Raw genomic sequence first — 18,193 nt, 5'->3', positions numbered from 1 at the left:
AGGGGGAACAGAGGAACTGCTGGGGTTTGGACTAATGAGGAGACCCGTGACCTTGCCCATTGGCAACAGTATCCTTTCCTTGGCCTCAGGATCCCTTAAAGATCTGCATAATAGGCTCCCCCTCTCCAGCCCACCCTGCTGGAGGGGATGGGGTCCCTGTCAGCCCCAGCCATTTACCCCGGATCCTTTACCCCGGGACTGTATTTTTGGAGCTCTGCTTGGACCTTGGGGAACTGACTGCAGAATCCAGGCAACGGAGAGGCTGTAGTTTCTGCCTGGCTATAGCCCGGAGAGAGCATGATCACAGACAGGGCACCGCTCCTTGGGGACCCTGAGCTGGCCCAGCCGAGGGGAGCTGGCTCAGGGGCCCTGCTTCTCTCATGAGCACAGGGGTGTCCTCCGGCACACAGGACCCTGCAGTCAACTTGCCAGGACCCCCAGTGCTGCCCTCTGGATCCGATCTCATGGCAGTGACAGCATCGCTCATCAGCCCTGCCTACCCCATCCCCGCAAGGATAGACCACTGGCCCTGGTCTAAAAGCCCATCCCAATCAACTGCAAGAGGGGCTGTACCTGGGATGCTTCTGGTTTAGACAGAAGCAGGAAACATCAGCAGGAAGCACTAAAAAGAGGGTTACTTCATTCAGAAACATTGAAGATCCATTCTTATAGGTGATTTCCACCAAACCTTTGGAGCAGAGATAGCATAGATCATGTCTCTGGCCTATGGCATCACAGTCTTTCTTAAACTGGTATCCTAGCTACAACTACAGACACAAACAATCTTCCACACAGCTTGAGCTCCAGCTTTGTTGTGCTCATTCACCATGGACCATACCCTCTCTGGACACTACACAGCACAGAGACACCTAGAGGTTTGGTAATATATTGCAAGCAAACATGGCATCACATGCACCAACCCTCTCCCAGATCCAAACCCACCTAAAACTTTGGAGACGTCCAACTCCAGATTCACAACTTGCAGCTGGCCCCCGTCTTGTGGATGGGTCTGAACAAAGCTCCCTTTGTCATCCACACCCCACAGACCTCCAGGAAAGCTGGGATCCAGGTCTGTTGCCTGGAGCTGGGTCCCAGTGCTGTTTTTGAGGTTCCCCTTGTCACAGTGCTGTGGGGGCGGGGGGGGAGGACCCCAGTACAGTGGCCAGAACGCAATGGCCATTTCCCTGATTATCCATTTCTACATGATTCCTCTCCATCTCCTCACTTGAGCCACATTTCAGGGAGATTCTCACCTGCCCCCTATGGTGCCTTGCCCCTGAAAGCAGGGGATGAGGCCCAGCCACACAGAACAGGTCACCGTCTGAGCCCTCGAGTGGCCGAGAGGAATTCCTTTCATATGCTGGAGAAAAACGGGCAGATGAAACGATTGCAAGAATTCAGTTTCCATTAAGAAGCCGCCCGGAGTCCATATCGCTCCCCCCAGCACTTTAGTCAGATTACAGGAAATTGAGGTCACGACCCGGTTTGGGGTTCAAAGCAACAACAGATCTGAAGAGCCCTAAGTGCAAAGCACTCTCTCACTCTCTGTGAAATCAGCTGTAAACACTCAGCCAGAGCAGGTGAATGCTACCAGGATCTAGTGCTCTGCTCAGCTTCCAAGCTCCCTGTGTCTCCTGCCAGGACCCAGGCTTGCTCTGCTCAGCTAGTGCCAGCCTCTTCCCTGACGGGGTGCAAGAGCATTCTCCACTGCAGCATTGCACCTCCCCAGAGCTCCTGCGCTGGCCATCTCTGTCTAAATCTCATCTGAACACCCAGCTCTTCTCCCTGGTCTCTGCCTCCGAGGCTCTCTCCTCTTTCCCGTATTTATCACTGAACTCTACGAAGTGTCCCGGGATGCGTAACAGCCTCTACCCACCATAAACTAGCGTATTAAAGCACACCTGGGTGGGCACTGCCAGCTGGCTAACTGCAGGCAACAGAGAAACTCTCAGCTGGGCCTATCAGACTGAAGAGAGAGGCTGGTATCACACTGCGTGGGTTCTCCAAGGGCTTCCGGGAGACAGGATTTGCGACCGTTCTGGGGATCTCGCGTGCTGCACGTCCCAAGTTGCCTGCACGCACTGAACCAGACCTGGTGCAGGCGGGTCCGACCCCAGCAGCATCAGACTGGCCTCTGATCCGCCCGCAAGCTCAGACATAGCAGAGAGAGGCAGCTGCCCGAGGCTGACTGAGATCTCTGATTCAGGGCCACCCGGCCCCAGCGGCAGGAGACTCCCGCTGTACCTGGCACAGGGTCCAGCAGAGGTTGGGTTTAGCACAGCTCAGCTCTGACGCAGGCCTGATGGGCCCCCAGAGACCTGGGTTCCAATCGAGGCAAATCACTTCACCTACCCTGTGCAGCAGTTCCATGGCTGTGAAACCAGCTTCATAGATTCCAAAGCCCGAAGGGACCAGTGTGATCATCTAGTCTGACCCCTGTATAGCGCAGGCCAGAGAACTGCCCCACAATAATCCCTAGAGCATAACTCCCCTACCTCCTGGGACATGTGAGTGTTAAGCCATTGATGGTGAGCTGCTCGGATCCTACAACGACAGAGCAAATATCTACATAGACAGAAATCAGGCCTCTTATTTAGGGGTCTAACAAGAAGTGCCCAAATAGGAAACTTGGCCTTAACCAGGCTGGGGGCACAGACGCAGAACAAAAACAGGGGATAGCCTTTCCGCCTCCCAGCACCTGCTCTGCTTCAGGGATCCAATAAAACTCCTAGTGACGTTATTATTTTGTATCTTAATCTGAATTGTGGTTTGCCCCTGGGGCCATGATCCCAGAGCAGGCAGCCTCCACCGAGCACAGGCCAGGGAACAGATCTCCTCTTGATTTCCTTCACGCAGGCAGGTTTGCAAGACAGCTGTCAATCACTCTGTGCCGTAATTCACCTAAAAAGAGGACGGCTGACCCTAAACTCCATCGCTGTTTAGCCCCTGGAGTCCTTATATGCTGCCCTGAAGAGGAGCTGACTGCCTTGTGCCCTGAACACCTAGCTCGGCAGAGAATTAAGCAGAGCAAGAGCTGATTTATTGCAAACAGATTAACCTATATCACTGCCACCCCCAGACTGGTCCACTCCACTGGGTTCTATCAGACATGCTCCCATTGGTAGGAAAGGCCACCTGCTTACTTGGGGGCCTTGCACACATGGAAGCAGGTCTGCAGAAGAGCTCAGCCCCCAGCATGCCGAGCTCATTGGAAAACCTGCCCCGTATGGTCTATTTCACCCGTGACCCATAGCACCACCCTCCGGAGAACGAGGCCAGCAGCGCCTGGGGCAATGCAAGGTTAGCGCTGTGGATGCTAATGGTGTATTAACCAGGTGGCATGGGGACACCCACTGTGTCCTGAGCCAGCCATGAGCAGCTTCAAGTACAGCAGACAGAGACAGGGCCTACGAGTGTGTATGTGATAAATGGAGGTGGGGAGCGTAGCAGAGGAAGCAGCTAACAGAAGGGAGTAAGTGAATGCAGGTTCCACCCCCGCCCCCCCGTAAAGCATGTGATGGCCTGGTGGGGCTGGGTGAAACTGGAGAGTGTAGAGTGTAGCCTGCGGGATAAAATTCAAGTACAGAAGGGGGCTTCAAACCAAAACGCAGGCAGGTCAGCACCCAAAAACAAAGGTAAGGCACACCTGAGTGGGCTCAGCAACTGGCACGATGCAGGTGGAGGGTTTTGGCTGGAGGTGGGGGTATGTGGGAGAGAGAAGGGGAGACACACTGAAGAAGGAAGGAGAAGGCAGCAAGGAAGTTTCAGACACAACCTAAACAAGCCCTGGGAGTGTGACCCTGAGAAAAGCCTAGAGGGAGAGCTTTTAGGCTGAGTATTGGCTGAAAGGGGGCTGGAAATGTGAGCAAAGAAACTAACTCCTAGAGTTTGAGTCCTGCTGTGTTCAGGGAAACAGGACTTTATGTACGTTCTTGTAAATCAACATCACTGCGCCAAGGATACCCGATAGGGTTGCCAACTCTGACTGAAGCTATTCCGGGAAATTCCCACCCCCCCCCCCCCACCACCCAACATGACTTAATGTCATTTTCTTAAAATATCCAATTAAAATCTCCCGGATTGCTTTCAACAGTCACTAGGAGATCAACGCCAATTCCAGGAGACTCCAGGCCAATCCTGGGAGGTTGTCAACCATAATACCCGACTCCACCATCACTTTCTCCTCCTAGCGAAAACAACCTGCCGGACCCCACAAACTTTGGCCAACTGCACGGGTGAAAAGGGGTAACAGCAGCATGCTCTGCCTTCATGGTATGCCAGCTGCCAGCCTCGCCGTTGGTAAGTGGGAGTGCACTGGCCCATCGGAGTCCTAGGGAGGGTCAGTTAGTATGAAAGGCTGCGTTGGGCCCTCAGCGTTGGGGGGTCAGAACTGACGGCAGAATGGGGACCGAGGAGTCCAACTCACTCCACACATCAGCTTGGAACTGGCCCACCACAAGCTGGCGGTTTACATTAACCCTTGCTCCTGGGGTCAGCTTACATGCTTGAGATGAAAGCAATTCAAGACGTGCAGGGTGGCGAAAGGGTGTTCTCAGGGCAGCAGGGGGTGTTGGGAGATTGCAGATCATGTTTGGAGATCCCCACATTCACATGGCATCGAGTCGCATCAATGAGCAGGATCCAGTTAGTAAAGGAGCATTTCTGAGCAGAGGGGCAGACGGCTTTGCTAACTCGCCGCATGCCGTGGGGAGGGTGCCTATGGCAGGCTCTTCTCTCATTATCTTTTGGAGCCCTGCTGCTCTTATTGCTCCTGCTATTCAGCCTGGCTGCACTTCCTTTGCGGCCTGTTCAATCGATTTCACACTCGTTCTCGTCAAGCCCGGAGGAGGCATCTGGGTGAATCTCCCCCTTCAGTGCGGAACCAGGATGGGCTCGGCACGCTTTGCACGATTATACCAGCACGTGGCATGCACGAGGAAGGGGGCTGGCACCTGTTGGTCTGGGAGAACTGGTGCACGTGTGAACGTAACGGGGCCAGGAGAAGAGCCTGATGGTCTCTGTACGTCTCTGGAACAACTGCAGCACATATCAGTGCGAGCTTCCCGCATGCTATGCTGGAGGGACGACGTCTAGGGCCAAGAGGGCCTGGGGGTCTGCCTGGCTCGGTCCCCCCTTGGTCTCTCGGCGGAGACGCCCTCTAAGGCACCCAATTAGCAGTGACTGTGATGTGGTCTGAAACCTGACAGCTCATTTCACAGGGGCTGTGTCTGGTGCGTTAACCACATCTAAAGCGGGGAACAACTTTCCACCCCTGATGTGGGCTGCTTTGGAGCCGATTCCCTGGAGGCTACAGGCCTGTCACCAGCCGCTGCAGCCAGAGATTCACAGTGTTGAAGGCCAGAAGGGACCATTAGCTCACGTTGTCTGACCTCCTGCCAGGAAATTTCCCCCAGTTGCCCCTGTGCTGAGCTCAACAGAAAGGTGTCCTGGCCGGATCTAAAGACATCGAGAGATGGAGACTCCACCGCTTCCCTGGGGAGTTTGTTCCAATGACTCACGGTTAAATACTGGTACTTTGTCTGGCTTCAGCTTCCAGCCACTGACTCTCCTTCTGCCTTTCTCTGCTTGATGGCAGAGCCCCGTAATCCTGTTGTGTTCTCCCCGGGAAGGTATTTACACTCAGCACCACTCACTCTTCTTTTTGATCATCTAAACAGCCTGAGCACAGCAAGTCTGTTGTTGTCCAGCATTTTCTCCAGCCCTTGAATCATTTTGGTGGCTCTTTTCTGCGCCCGCTCCCATTTTGCAGCGTCCTTTCAAAAACCGTGGGCCCCACAACTGGACGCAGCGTTTCAGTGTTGGTCTCCCCAGAGCCGCACACAGAGGTAAAGTCGCCTTCCTGCTCCTGCTCACCGCTCCCGTTGAAACGCTCAGATATCGCAGTCGTGCTCTTGGCCACAGCGTCTCGCTGGGCACTCGTGTTCCATTGCTGGTCCACTCTGGCCCCACTAAAGATTGTCTGAGTCCCTGCTTTCCAGGACACAACCCCCCCAGTCTGTAGGTCTGGCCTGCATGTCTTCCTTCTCGATGGAGGACCTTGCACTGGACAGCCCTGTCCTACATCTGGCCTTCCTCCTGTGCGTGAGCGCTGGGAGTCTCCCCTGTCCTAGTGACCCCCGGGAGATGCTGTTAGCTGGGACCTGCTGCTTGCTGACACTGCCTGTTCCAGCCTTCTAGCTCTCGCTGCGCTGGAGGAGGGGCAGGCAGGCGGAGCTGTTCGCTCTCCCTGAGCCTGGCCCGGGTGTCTGTCTCATCGCATCCCTGTAGTTTCCTAGCCTGAGCATCATCAGGCAGGGCCTGCAGGGGCTGGAATAATGCACTCCCCAGCACAGGCTGGTGGGGAAACTTTCCCCTGCTTAAGAGCCTCTTTCTTGTCCTGTCCAAGCACCGCCCAGGACAGATGTGCAGGGAAGCCCTCTGCCGGTCCTGGGAATGCGCTCAGATTACAGGCCTTGCGGAGCACAGCTGGGAAGCCTGCCAGCCACAGCTGGCCTGCAGTAATGCTTCCCGTCCCTGAAACCTTGGCTGCCCATTTCCCCCGCCTCTGCTGGGGGACAAAGGGCAGGTGGTGAGGTGGATACAAGCAGCTCACGGGCACCCTGTTCTTGCATTCCCAGCCAGCCTCTGACCCACTCCAATGCAAAGCAGGTGGTCTCTCCTGCTTGGATGCTGATCTCTTGGAGTTGCAGCTGAGGATGTCGCATGCAAAGCACCAGGCTGTTAGGGCAGCTTGATTCTCCACTGCCTTGCACCTTAGCATTATTTCTATTCCAGTAGCACCTAATGATCCCACAGGAGACCAGAGCCACAAGGTTGTGGCCCTAAATCCAGTGCTCTATCGGTTAGGCCAATGTGCAATGACTATAGCCTTGTGTAACAGGAGCCAGGCCAGCATCCTCATCCCACAGCACACTGCACCTGCCTGGTGCCTTTTCTGCATGAGGGTAAATAACCCACAGAGGGGCAGGGCAGGAGCTAAGGAAATTCCTCCGCCAACATGGCGGAACACACAGGCCCGGATGTGCCGCGCAGCTATCCTCAGCACTTGTGCAGCACCTTCTGCAGAGTGCAGGTGGGAATCGCCCCCTCTGAGAAGCGAGCTCGGGGCCCCTGACTTCCACTCAGATGCTCTCCCCACTGGAGCACGGCCCCTCTGCCACAGCCAGCCTCAGAGCCAACGAGGGCGAGGATAAGGTGCCACGGCTCTTGATGGCCTAGCCAGTAGCATCCACCCGCACACAGACTCCTCCACCACTGGGTGACACTAGAATAGCTACATGGAACATACAGGTTCCCCCTACTCCTACCTGACCCTCTTGGCACAACCCTCCTAACCCAGGTGCGAGGCCAGCAAGAGGCCATGCAACTGCAGTTAGGAATGGTGGTGGGGGAGGGGAAACAGGGGGAAGAGTTAAGGTTAAGGCTGGGGAGGGGAAACAGGGGTCAGAGTTAAGGTTAATACTGGAAGCTTTGCTGAGCATGTCCAGACATTCTGATAATGCTGTGGAAGAATGATCTAGTTACCCCCTTGAGTGCATGCTAAAGGAGGTGTTATTGTACTCAGGGGTGATAGCACAGGTGGGGAGAGGGGAATGGGAGGGTTAGCATCTCCGCAATGGAAATACTGCAGGGACTCACACATGCCTGGGGGGAGGGCAGAGATGACAGGGGGACCTGGAGGAGCTGGTGCAGTTGCCGTGGTGCCCAGGATCGAGCCAGGGAGCAGGGAGTGGGACCCAGAGGGGCTAGAATGGGCCCAGACAGGGCTGAAAAGGGAGTGGGGATGGGGGACAATTGTATCAGGGCCCTGAGCTGAGATGTGCCCCCGAAACTGCTGTAACGTCTGTGTAAATGAAGTGCAGGAGCAAGGGGAGATGCCCCAGCAAACAGGATGTGCTGGGCCCCCAGATTTCTCTCTATGGGCCTGGGAGCGGCAGGTCTGAACCCCCAACCCTCCACCTCTCCACGCCTAGTCCCAATACCTCCCTTTGCTCCCCCACCCTGATTCGCAGGGAGCTTCCGCCCCTGCCCCCTCAAACCAGCCCATTGTCCAGTCTCACACCCACACCATCAGCGCTGGGTTATAAGGCTCTGCGTCCCATGCGAACTGGAGTTTCACTGTCCAACTCCGAGCTGGAAACCTGACCAAGGCTGGAGCGCAGTGACCCCGTCTACGCAAGCGGGGCTCACAGCTCACGAACCATTCTAGACACGCGGCGTGCTCAAAAAGCCTGCTGGGGGCTGACATGCAAATGAGCCGTACCCAGCCCCTCCCTTTGCTTCAGCTTTCCCCTGGGCCTACACACAGGTCGTAGCTTTGAGAGGCTGAGCCAGGCTGGCCCAGATCCACCCTTTGCTTTCCTAGCTCATGGTTAGTTTGCGCAGCTTGGCCAGGGGCTGGGCTATGCAAACGAAAAGAAGCGAAAGGAAATATGACCATGCAGGTGGGCACAGGCCTGTCCTGCGCCTCGACCCCCAGCCGGTGGAAGGAGCAGCGTTCTGCCATGCGACAGAGCAGAAGGATAGGCCTGTGGAGAAGGCGTTGGACTAGAACTTAGGATCTGTTCCTGGTTCTGTGGGCAAGTCCGTGCCTCAGTTTCCCCATCTGTAAAATGGGGGAAACACTTCCCAGCCTCCCGGCGCCACTCATGACTGCTCAGATACTACACGCACAAATGCTGTAAAGGAGAGGAAACAAGAGAAAGAAAGAATAAACCACCACGGGGGGTCACTTTCTTCTTAATCCCACTGTCCACTTCTCAAGCTTTCATGTTACAGCCCGCTGCCCCGCTAGCAAATGCAATGGTGCTCCCAGGACCGCAGCCCATTGCAGCAGCCCATTACTTCCACTTGCACAGGGCCGCCTGCATTGCAGCCACTTTCCACTGCACTGCAGCCTCCCGGGAGGGAGCTCCCCGCCTGAGCACGGCAGCTCCCTGCAGCCAGGCTCCTTCTAGCCAAACATCCTGAGTTGCAGCCCGGGGCTAAGTGCAACCCGCCTGCATTCGGGAGGCACAGTGCATCGGAGAATGAGAAAGGGGGTTTGACTCACCAGAGCCCTGGGCTAAGCGGCCTCCGCTCACACGCTCCCCGTAGGCCGTATGCAGAGGAATGCAAAATCTGAGAACGCAAATCCCATTTCTCACCAGATGTTCGTTGACCGAAACATCCCTCCCCAGCACACTGGCTCCAGCTTTGCAAGCCGGGCAGGGAGTCGGAGGCTCTCAGTGCTGCTAAGATAAGTCACTTGCTAACCTGTCTGAAGCAGCATTACCAGCCCCTTGGATGATCCGTCGGTTTCTTCAAGAGCTCACTACAAATGGGGCTTCTTTGGGTTTGGGTTTTTAATTCCCCCCCTTATGACTATTTCCCCTAGTTTAATTCCCTTCCCTCCACCCGTTCTCCCAGCTGCCGTCTTGGCTTTCAGTGCTGGCTCCATCTGGGAGGGCGGGGAGAGCTAGTTACTCAGGAGGAAGCCAGCGGGAACGCGCCGAGTCCCTGGCAGTCGAAGAATGCTGCTCTTCATAGAATCATAGAATATCAGGGTTGGAAGGGACCTCAGGAGGTCATCTAGTCCAACCCCCTGCTCAAAGCAGGACCAATCCCCAATTTTTGCCCCAGATCCCTAAATGGCCCCCTCAACTCACAACCCTGGGTTTAGCAGTCCAGTGCTCAAAGCACTGAGCTATCCCTCCCCTTGCTAGTTCACTTCCCCAGCTGCGCTTGCTTCACGAGGGCAGACCCAGAAAGTCTCCATGGAGGGAGAATGGGTCTAGAGGTGCGAGCAGGGGCTTCCGCGTTCTGCTCCCAGCACTGGCTTCCTGCATGGCCACAGCCAAGTCACTTAAGTGCCTCATGACTCGGTTTCCCCCCCTGCAACGATAACAAATCCAGGTGCTACAGATACTCTCAGCGGGTAAATCACAGGCATGTGCAAAGCTGGGGCTAGAACCCTGCTCCTGCACAGGAAACAAAGGCCTTCACCACTTGTGATACTGGCGATTTCCCTTAGGCGGTAGGAGTAGTAGGTCTCTTATCCTCTTACTGGGCCCAGCCAGTGAGGAAACCATCACTGAAAGACAAAGCTGGAGCACTGCACAGGAGACTAGCTGGGCAATGATGTGGGAGAGCGTCATGAGTAATAAGGAGCATTGAAAGGGAGCAAAAGACTTGTCGTTTGGGAGCTTCCCCAGAGGGTCAGAGCCTCTGCCAGGCTGAGCGTGCAGCCACATGGCTCTGTCTAGTCAGAGCTCGTGGCTCCAAAATTCAGGCTGCGGTTTCCCTGGAGATTCCAGAGCTGCAGGCTGGGAGCGCAGGCCTCTGCAGTATCTGGGCTCTCTGACTGCTGGTCCCAAACGGGACACAGACTGGCTGGAGCAGCTGCAAAAATTGCATTTAAAAAAGTGACAGCAAATTTTCCAAACCTCCCTCAAGGTTCCACTCGGCCCTGAGTCCTGGGAGCAGGTCTGGGTCGGTTCTGATTTTCTGGGGACCGGTTTTCCAGTCCCTAGTTTTGAAGGGTGTTCCCCTCTAACACTTAGGGCCCAGTCCCCTCTCTGGGGGCGACTCCCCTGGCGGAGAGGGTAGCACCAGGCTTAGAAACACACTTAGGCCCCAGTCAAAGCTGGCTTTGATGACTTAAGTGGTGCCCATACCTTGGGCAAATCTCATGCCTTGTGCTCGGTTCGGCGTCTAAGCCCCAAGTGCCCTCAAACATGCCCCCAACCAATGCCTCTGGGATGGCTTCAGCCCTCCGGAACTGGGGAGCCTAGGTGGAGGCGCACCCAGCGGAGAACAGCCCAGGGCAGGACGGCCACCTTAGCAGGGCCACGGCCCATGCTGGGGCCAGTTAGCCCCGTGGGAGGACTGAACCTCAGGGACTTTCCAGCTGCCAAGCTTGCATGGGAGGGGGGCACTGAGATGGGTGATGAGCCAGCCCAATCAACACTTGGGCCAGGCTGTTATTCCCACACACCTGCAGTCCTAAAAGTTCCCCACAGGCTGCTCCCCACGCCAGGCTGTATAGTGCGATGTGATCAGAGCACAGCCTGTGAGTGCAGCAAGGCGCTCTGTGAGCCACCGTGCAATCAGCCATGGCCCCGTGCAGAGCTCCCTCCTGGAGGGACCAGCTGTCTGCTGCAGGGCCCACGTGCGGGCTGCTGCAAGCGAGGGCCTCCGTTCCGCGTTCTTCTCTTTGCCTCCCGTCCGGCGACCACGCCTTGCCCCTGCAGGGCTCTGTCACGGCTTGGTGATCCTCATGCCAAGTGCCCTTGCCCCTGCCCCAGGGTGAGCAGTGCTTGGTGCCCCCACGCTGGCACACAGGCCGATAGGTGTAAACTGAAGCTGCCTAGAGAAATCCTTGCGTGGATTTCAAGCAAGCCTATGCGGGAGGGGAGAGACATACGGCTCAAGCCACGCCCTTTGTGCGTGCACCCCTCGCACCATGCTACCGGCTCCACTCTGCGCCTTCTGCCCACTATTGACCCCCTTCTGACAACAAAAATGACTACAGGACTCTAGGAGGGGGGACTGAAGCCTGTGCCCGCCTGAGCCCTGCCACCCTGGGCCGGGGGGCGAAGCTGAAGCCTGAGCCCTGTCGCCCCGGGCTGAAGCCTTTGAGCTTTGGCCCCGGGCCCCAGCAAATCTAACGCCAGCCCTGGTGACCCCATTAAAACAGGCTCACGACCCACAATGTGAGAACTGCTGCCTTAGCAAACTCTGAGTCAGCTGGAGGTAGCAGGCAGAGCGCCGTGGAGCGCGGCAGGGGGGTGAAGCCAGCTGGAAATGTTATTATAAAATTCTTGGTGGACTTGGCCTATTGGAGCCCTCCGGCACCAGGAAAGTTTGGATTTCTCCCCTGCTGCCAAAGCATCCCTACTCTCGTGCACGTGGTTCATGTGAGGTTGGGAACTGGGGACGCTCTCTGTATCCGCTGCTGTCTGGGCTGTGCACAGGGTCGTCTGGAGAGCTGGGTCCGTTCCTGAACCAGCTAAAGTGAACAGCTTGGAAACCGCAATGAGCAACGTTGCCAGGACACTGTGACTGGGGCTGTTTACAGCCGTCCCTTCCCAAGGGGGATTGGAAGACTGTGAAGACAGAGAAAAGGAAAGCAGGAAGGTGGAGGGAAGATTGGAGGAATCTCTGCCGTGATGTTCTCCAACCTCCTCTACTTCTACGATCTCAGTTTGCCAGCTAAAGCCAACCGAGAGTCGTCTGCCGCAAAAAGGTGGGCTCAGGCCCGTTTTGGAATCTCTCCAGCCTGTGTGAGAACTGAAATATATGTCATGCTTTCAGGGTGCATCAGGGGCCTACAGCTCAGAGATTGCAAAAAAACCGTCTGAAAGGACATCTGTAATCCATCAGAGGAATCAGACTGGCAGTGTATTTAATCTTTAAAAAGCACAGCAGGCTAAGGGAATGCAAATCCCAGCCTGCACGTCCTGCGACGTCCACGGGCTTTTCATTTCATCAGGCTGCATTCAGCTAAATTAACATGAAATCTAGTTTTCAATGGCCCTTGAGGGCGAAATCATACGACTGGCAGGGCTTTCGGAGGGACTCCGGGTAACACACTGAGTCACAGAAAGAAAGGTCTTATTTATCAGACAAGATCTAAGTGTTCCCATGCATTAGTAGCAATGACTTCATGGGGAGCTATGAGCTACAAAAGTTTTAATTAGAGGCAAGGGGGAACCAGTTCAAATAAACCTTGCCTTTCTCTGACCCGAGGGCTCTGAGATGTTCGGGTAACCTCTCTTTCCTCCCATTAACTTTCATTTGCAGAGCTGCCTCTGTGTTTTGGGCTCAGGTTGGGATCTGGCCCAGCAGCTCCAGGATGCTATGATCCCCTCGGTATCTGTACTCCAAACAGAAGCAGGAGTTAGCAGGGATCTCATGGAAGAGCCTGTTGCCAGGAGAGCTAGAGCAGATGTGCCGGTGTATGAGGCCGGGGCAGGTCAGCCGAGGGCTGCATGGGCATTTGGAGTTCTGGGTGCCTAGCTAGACAGAGACCCAATTCTGAACCATTTGGGGAACCTCAACTCTGAACCCTACTGAATCAGGGGGCAACTCAGATTCAAATCCCGGAATCCAAACCCACAGTGAGGGCTTTGGCTCTGGGTCAGACTGAACAGGGCCTGTGCAGGATGGCGGAGTTGGCCAGGCCAGCAAACGAGACCCAAATCCAACCCCTGAGTCAGCTTTTAAGCCAAATCCCAAACCCAGCTGAAGCCCGACCAGGTCCAACCCCCCTGCCCCTTTCCAGCATTAGCACAGACCTGTGCTGGGCTCTGCGGAGACCCGTGCATGGGAGCTCCCCATTCCTGCACAATGAACTGGAGGAACTCGGAGACTGGCAGCTACTTCTGGACTCTTGCGCCATGGGCCAGTGAGAAGTTGGGAATGTCGGGGAGGAGCGTGAGACGCGAGAGCAATCTGCTGAGTCCGAGACGGGGCGGCACGTACGACAGTGGGGATTGGGGACCCATGGCGATGGGTCCAAGAAAAATGGCAATCTTCAAAACCCAGTTTTCTTTCGATCTGGGTCCTGATCCTTCCCCTCTTGCCCTCACATTTTAGAAACATGAATGGATTTAACTTGCATTTACCCTTGGACAGGAGAGGAGCTGGGGCCCACATTTCCAAAGGCCGTCGGCACCCAGCAGCTCCCACTGGGACACTCAAGCTCAGATTCACCCAGCACCCAACACATGCAGCTCTCGCAAAAGCCAGTCTGCATATTGCGGCTGCTCAGCCCTCCTGAAATGGCTGCTTAAGGGGCTTGCCTGAGGTTACACACCGAGTCTGTAGCAGAGCCAGGAACTGTCCCCGGACTTCCCAAGTTTGAGGCTAGGGCCCCAATTGCTAGGCCGTCCTTCCCTTGCTTTGGCATTACCCTTCTCAATTGCTATTAGCAAAAAGCAAGAGATGTTCGTGACTGGCAGCAGATTGGACGTGAGTCTGACTAAGGAGGCAGCTGAGAGCTGGATGGGGGCTTAGTCAAGATCTCACTGAAGGGGAATACGGCGTTAGTGGCAGCTGCAGAGAAGCACAGTCAGGAAACCAGGTGCGGCTGCAGGCTACATGGAAGGAGTGGCCATGCAGGAAGAGACGGAGTCAGAACTCGGCATGTGCAAACCATGGGAGCTGGACCAAGGGCTGGATGAAGAGGAAGCCAGTTGAGGAACAGGCGTTTTGGATCATGTTACTTCTGAGGAAGGGTCAGGATCAAGTCCTACAACAGAGTCTGGAGCAGGACAGGAAGCCAGGAACATCATCTGGCAGCCATAGCCCAGGTAGGCCAGCAGCATGGCTCAGTGGTTAGGGAGCTAGCCCGGGACTCAGGAGACCTGTGTTCAATCCCACCACAGACTCCCTGTGTGACCTTGGGCCAGGCCTGTAGGCCCAGCTCCTCAAAGGAAATTAGGCACCTAAATCCCTTTGAGGATCTGGGCCTTAGGGTCTCTGGGCCTGAGCTCCACTTCTGTACAACATGGGCAACAGCGTTGCTGCCTGTCCCAGAGGGGTGTGAGGGGAAATAGGTGAAAGACCGCATGATGCTCCTATCTCATGGGAATGGGGGTCTTGACCTGCAGGGGCTGTGGGGCCAGAATGAAACACAAGCAAAGGAAGCGGATGTCTGGCCCTGTGATCCAGGGCAGGTCCTGCCAGCCAGGCACCAGCCAGAGCTGGCCAGATGGGAGAAAGCTCAGCAGCAGACCCAGCTTTGGGAGTTGTAGGGGCAGGCAGCCCCCACCCTGGTCAGTAAGTCCTCTCCCTTCGGCAATGGGACTGCTCATTCCACAGGGGCTCTGCGAGACCCGGACATGGATGGAGAGCAGCTGGCTCAAGCATACTCCAGAGAGAACTGAAGTGAGGATGAGGGAAGAATTTCAAGGACTCGGCCAGAACTTTGATCTCTTCTGCCACTGAGGCCATGTGCCCTCTGATTGCTAGAATGCCGTTTCAGGGCTGTGCCTGTCTCCATCTGGTTAGGAGACTACACCGGGATTCATGCCTCCATCACCTCCAGGTTAGACCACTGCAAGGTGCTCTGTATGAGCCCGTGGCAAAGGCCCCGTGGAATCACCCGTTGCCCCTCACAGACAGATAAGTGCCTGTCACGTCATGCTTCCTACTGGCTCCATCTCCAATATCAGATCCACTGCCAGATCCTCATCCTTTGGAGGCTGCGGTTTTCAAGAGTGATTTTGCGTACCTCGAAGATGCCTGATTCCCAGAGGCTAGGTGCTGGGCACTTTGCAGAAACTGACCAGCCCAAATCACTAGTCACTTTTGAAGATCCCTTCCACAAGTGGGACCCAACTGTCACGGACAGGCAAGCCGTCATGCCCGCTACAGTTAGCAGGGACCACCCAAGCTGACAGCCCAGGGTTCGCCGCTCAGCTTTTGGCTGTGGAACTCCCTGCCACTGGAGATCAGGATGTGTCCAGACTGCAACATGCTCAGCCTGTGCCAGCCCTCTCACACTGACTTTAACTAGGGAACGGCCAGGAGTCCTTCCCCCGGCAAGGAGCAATTGAAAACAAAAATCCCTGCTTAGAAAGGGCTGCAAGCAGCAGCAGAGGAGCAGGAAGGCTGAGCCTGCTGGATGAAAGTAGCTTTTACAATTGTCTATTTGGCGCCTAGATAGCATGGTGATGGGCACACCGTAAATGCATTGAGAAATGGATGAGATTCTGTCATGACGGGTGCTCTGCTAACCTCATGGGACGGGGACTGAAGTCGGTGGGAAAGTAGGGAACGTTGCTGTATGACAGGAGGCAGTGTCACCTAGTGGATAACGCAGGGCCATGAATGAGCAGTTCAGGCTGCACACACGAGAGGGCAGAGGTGTGCTCACACTAAGATTATTACAAGCATTTTGCACTTACAATTACAACACAATGAATTTTATTTTGTGCCACTTCGTACGGAATGAAATTGTGTGTTGACGGGACTAAATAATAAATAACAGCAGATGGAGAGGGGGAGGCAGAGACAAGGGCAGGCAAGAGAGAGAGAGAGATCGTTCCTGCTAAGATGGGAAGAGAGCTGGAGACTCAACGAGATGGACACACAGGGAGTGTCGGGTTAACACAAAAGTGTTCTTAGCCGTCTCTTTACAGGGGCCTCTGACAAAATGGAGTCCAGTCTCAACGCTCCTGCCAGGCTTCTGATTAAAACACACTGGGGATGGGGAGTGAGGATAAAGGGATGAAATCAGAGAGACACAGGCAGGCAGGTCTCCGAGCTGGATCCTGAGGGACCCATAGAGCACTCGTTTTGTTCAGTGTCTTTACAGTGCCTAGCACAATGGAGCCTGGAGCATGACAAGGACTCGTAGGCACTACCATGGCACAGATACATAACAGCTGCACCCATCAGCCGGTGCTCAGCACCTCGCAGGATGAAGTCTTTACTCCCAGCCCCCTCTCCGCATCTCTCATATATATGCCTGCTTCCCACCATATTTGTCCCTCTCCATGCTGAGCCCCACTTCTATGCCAACCTGTTGGTGCCAGCATGGCAACCTGGTTTCTAAGCCAATTATGGCAGAAGAAGCCGAGACAGCCAATGACTGGCCCGAGTCAGCCTCAGGAAATGTAATTCTGCTGGTCGTTGCTAGCGGCGTAGTTGGCTGATGATGACCCCGCTATGGATGGCAAGTGCCTCCAGAAGTGACTAGTGAGGGGGGCCCCAACATGCGAGCCCTGAATAGGGCCTGGCTTTCAGGAAGTGCTGGGTACCCAGCCCCTGAAAAGCAGGCCTGTGTGAGGTGTCCCAGGTTGGGCCCCCAACACCACCAATTACTTTGGAAAACAGCAGATGATGGGGGTAGAGCATAGCCCAGCACCCCTGACTTGAAGGAGCCAGGGGCTTAGCCTGGGCTATCACAGGCCAGATTTAATTTTACTGGGATGCCCCTTTTAAAGTGAAAGATTTTCCAAACCACGAGGCATTGGCTTAACTTTGCCCCCCTTGAGGTCACTGCGAATCCTCCTAGTTGGGAACAAAGTCTGGCCAGTGCTGAGTGTTCTTGGAAAGCCCACGCTAGCATCCTACCAAGAGAGTGTCTGATTTCTGACAGCTACTGGAGGGAACTAACCCCAAACAGAGCCAGGAGAATAGCACGTCTCCAGCTTGTTCGCACTTCTCCCCAGTTACAGGGGCATTGCTCTGGTGAGAGTTCCCAGGCATCCTTAGCAGGGGATGTCCATGGGGATTTCTTTTTATAGCAAAGCCACCTTGAGAAAGGTGATTCTTGCTTTTGCTTTCTGGCTCTACTTCAAGGGGTTGCCCCAAGCTACTGGGGTTCCTGCTTTGCTGTATCTTCTGCGTTTTCTCTGCATGAGGCAGTTCCATGCAAATACTGAAAAGGCAAATTGACATAAAGAAGCAAATGCCCATCAGAAGGCCAAGGGGGAGATGGTCACCAGCACATATGGGAGTTAGCACACAATGCCCACTGACTTTCAGATGCCTACCTGTCTCTTGGGCCTGTGAATGCCTCCACCCAAATACGCGGGATAGGTACAATCAGGAGGGACTGTCGGGAAATGAAGAGGTAACAGCTACTTGCAGCTGGAAAGAGCTAATAGTGATAAACCTGGAGTAACCTAGAGAGACCCCAGGTGGGGAGGTTTTTAACATTTCAGTGGAGGGTACAGCTGCTACCTGACATCACAGAAAGTGGGCTGGGGAAGGAGAGGCTGTCTAGGTAGTTAGGTAGCTCCCACTATTAACAGACAGTATCTAAGCTGCTCCAAGCTTTTAAAAACAGAAGTGACAACAGCAATCTCACCTGCCTCTTTCCTCCCCAGTCAGAGTTGTGGCTTGATAGAGTGTGTATGTCCGTGAGTGCACAAGTGTGCGTGTGTGATTGTGTCTGTTTGCGCATGCAAACCTGTGTTGTGTGTGCATGCACACACGTGTGCAGAACTTACTGAGCACAAGCTACATCAGAGATGACGTTCTCCGAGAGATGCGAACGCCCCTGGATCCCAGCCCTGGTGGTGCTACCAGGGTCTATCGCTCGTGGTGCTGAAAGGACAGCTCCTAGGGGCATTGTCCAGATCTAAATGAGGGCTGAGGTTTCCAGAGCCGCCGAGGGGATTCGGGTGCCTGATTGCCAGTCAGTTTAGAACTCCACCTGTATTTTAAGCCAGGCCCA

The 18,193-nt window shown here is 55.0% G+C and overlaps 1 protein-coding gene across 2 annotated transcripts in view; it reads right to left on the bottom strand.

Moving 5' to 3' along the window:
- NAV1 (neuron navigator 1) overlaps positions 1-18,193 on the bottom strand; it is a 298,657-nt gene that overhangs the window by 210,303 nt on the left and 70,161 nt on the right. The gene's annotated exons all lie outside the window — the stretch shown is intronic.

Source organism: Lepidochelys olivacea, assembly GCF_965140295.1.
Source record: "Lepidochelys olivacea isolate rLepOli2 genome assembly, chromosome: 21".
Classification (NCBI taxonomy): Eukaryota; Metazoa; Chordata; order Testudines; family Cheloniidae; genus Lepidochelys; species Lepidochelys olivacea.
Note: the sequence above shows the minus strand (reverse complement) of the source record. Positions and strands in the feature narration are given on the sequence as shown.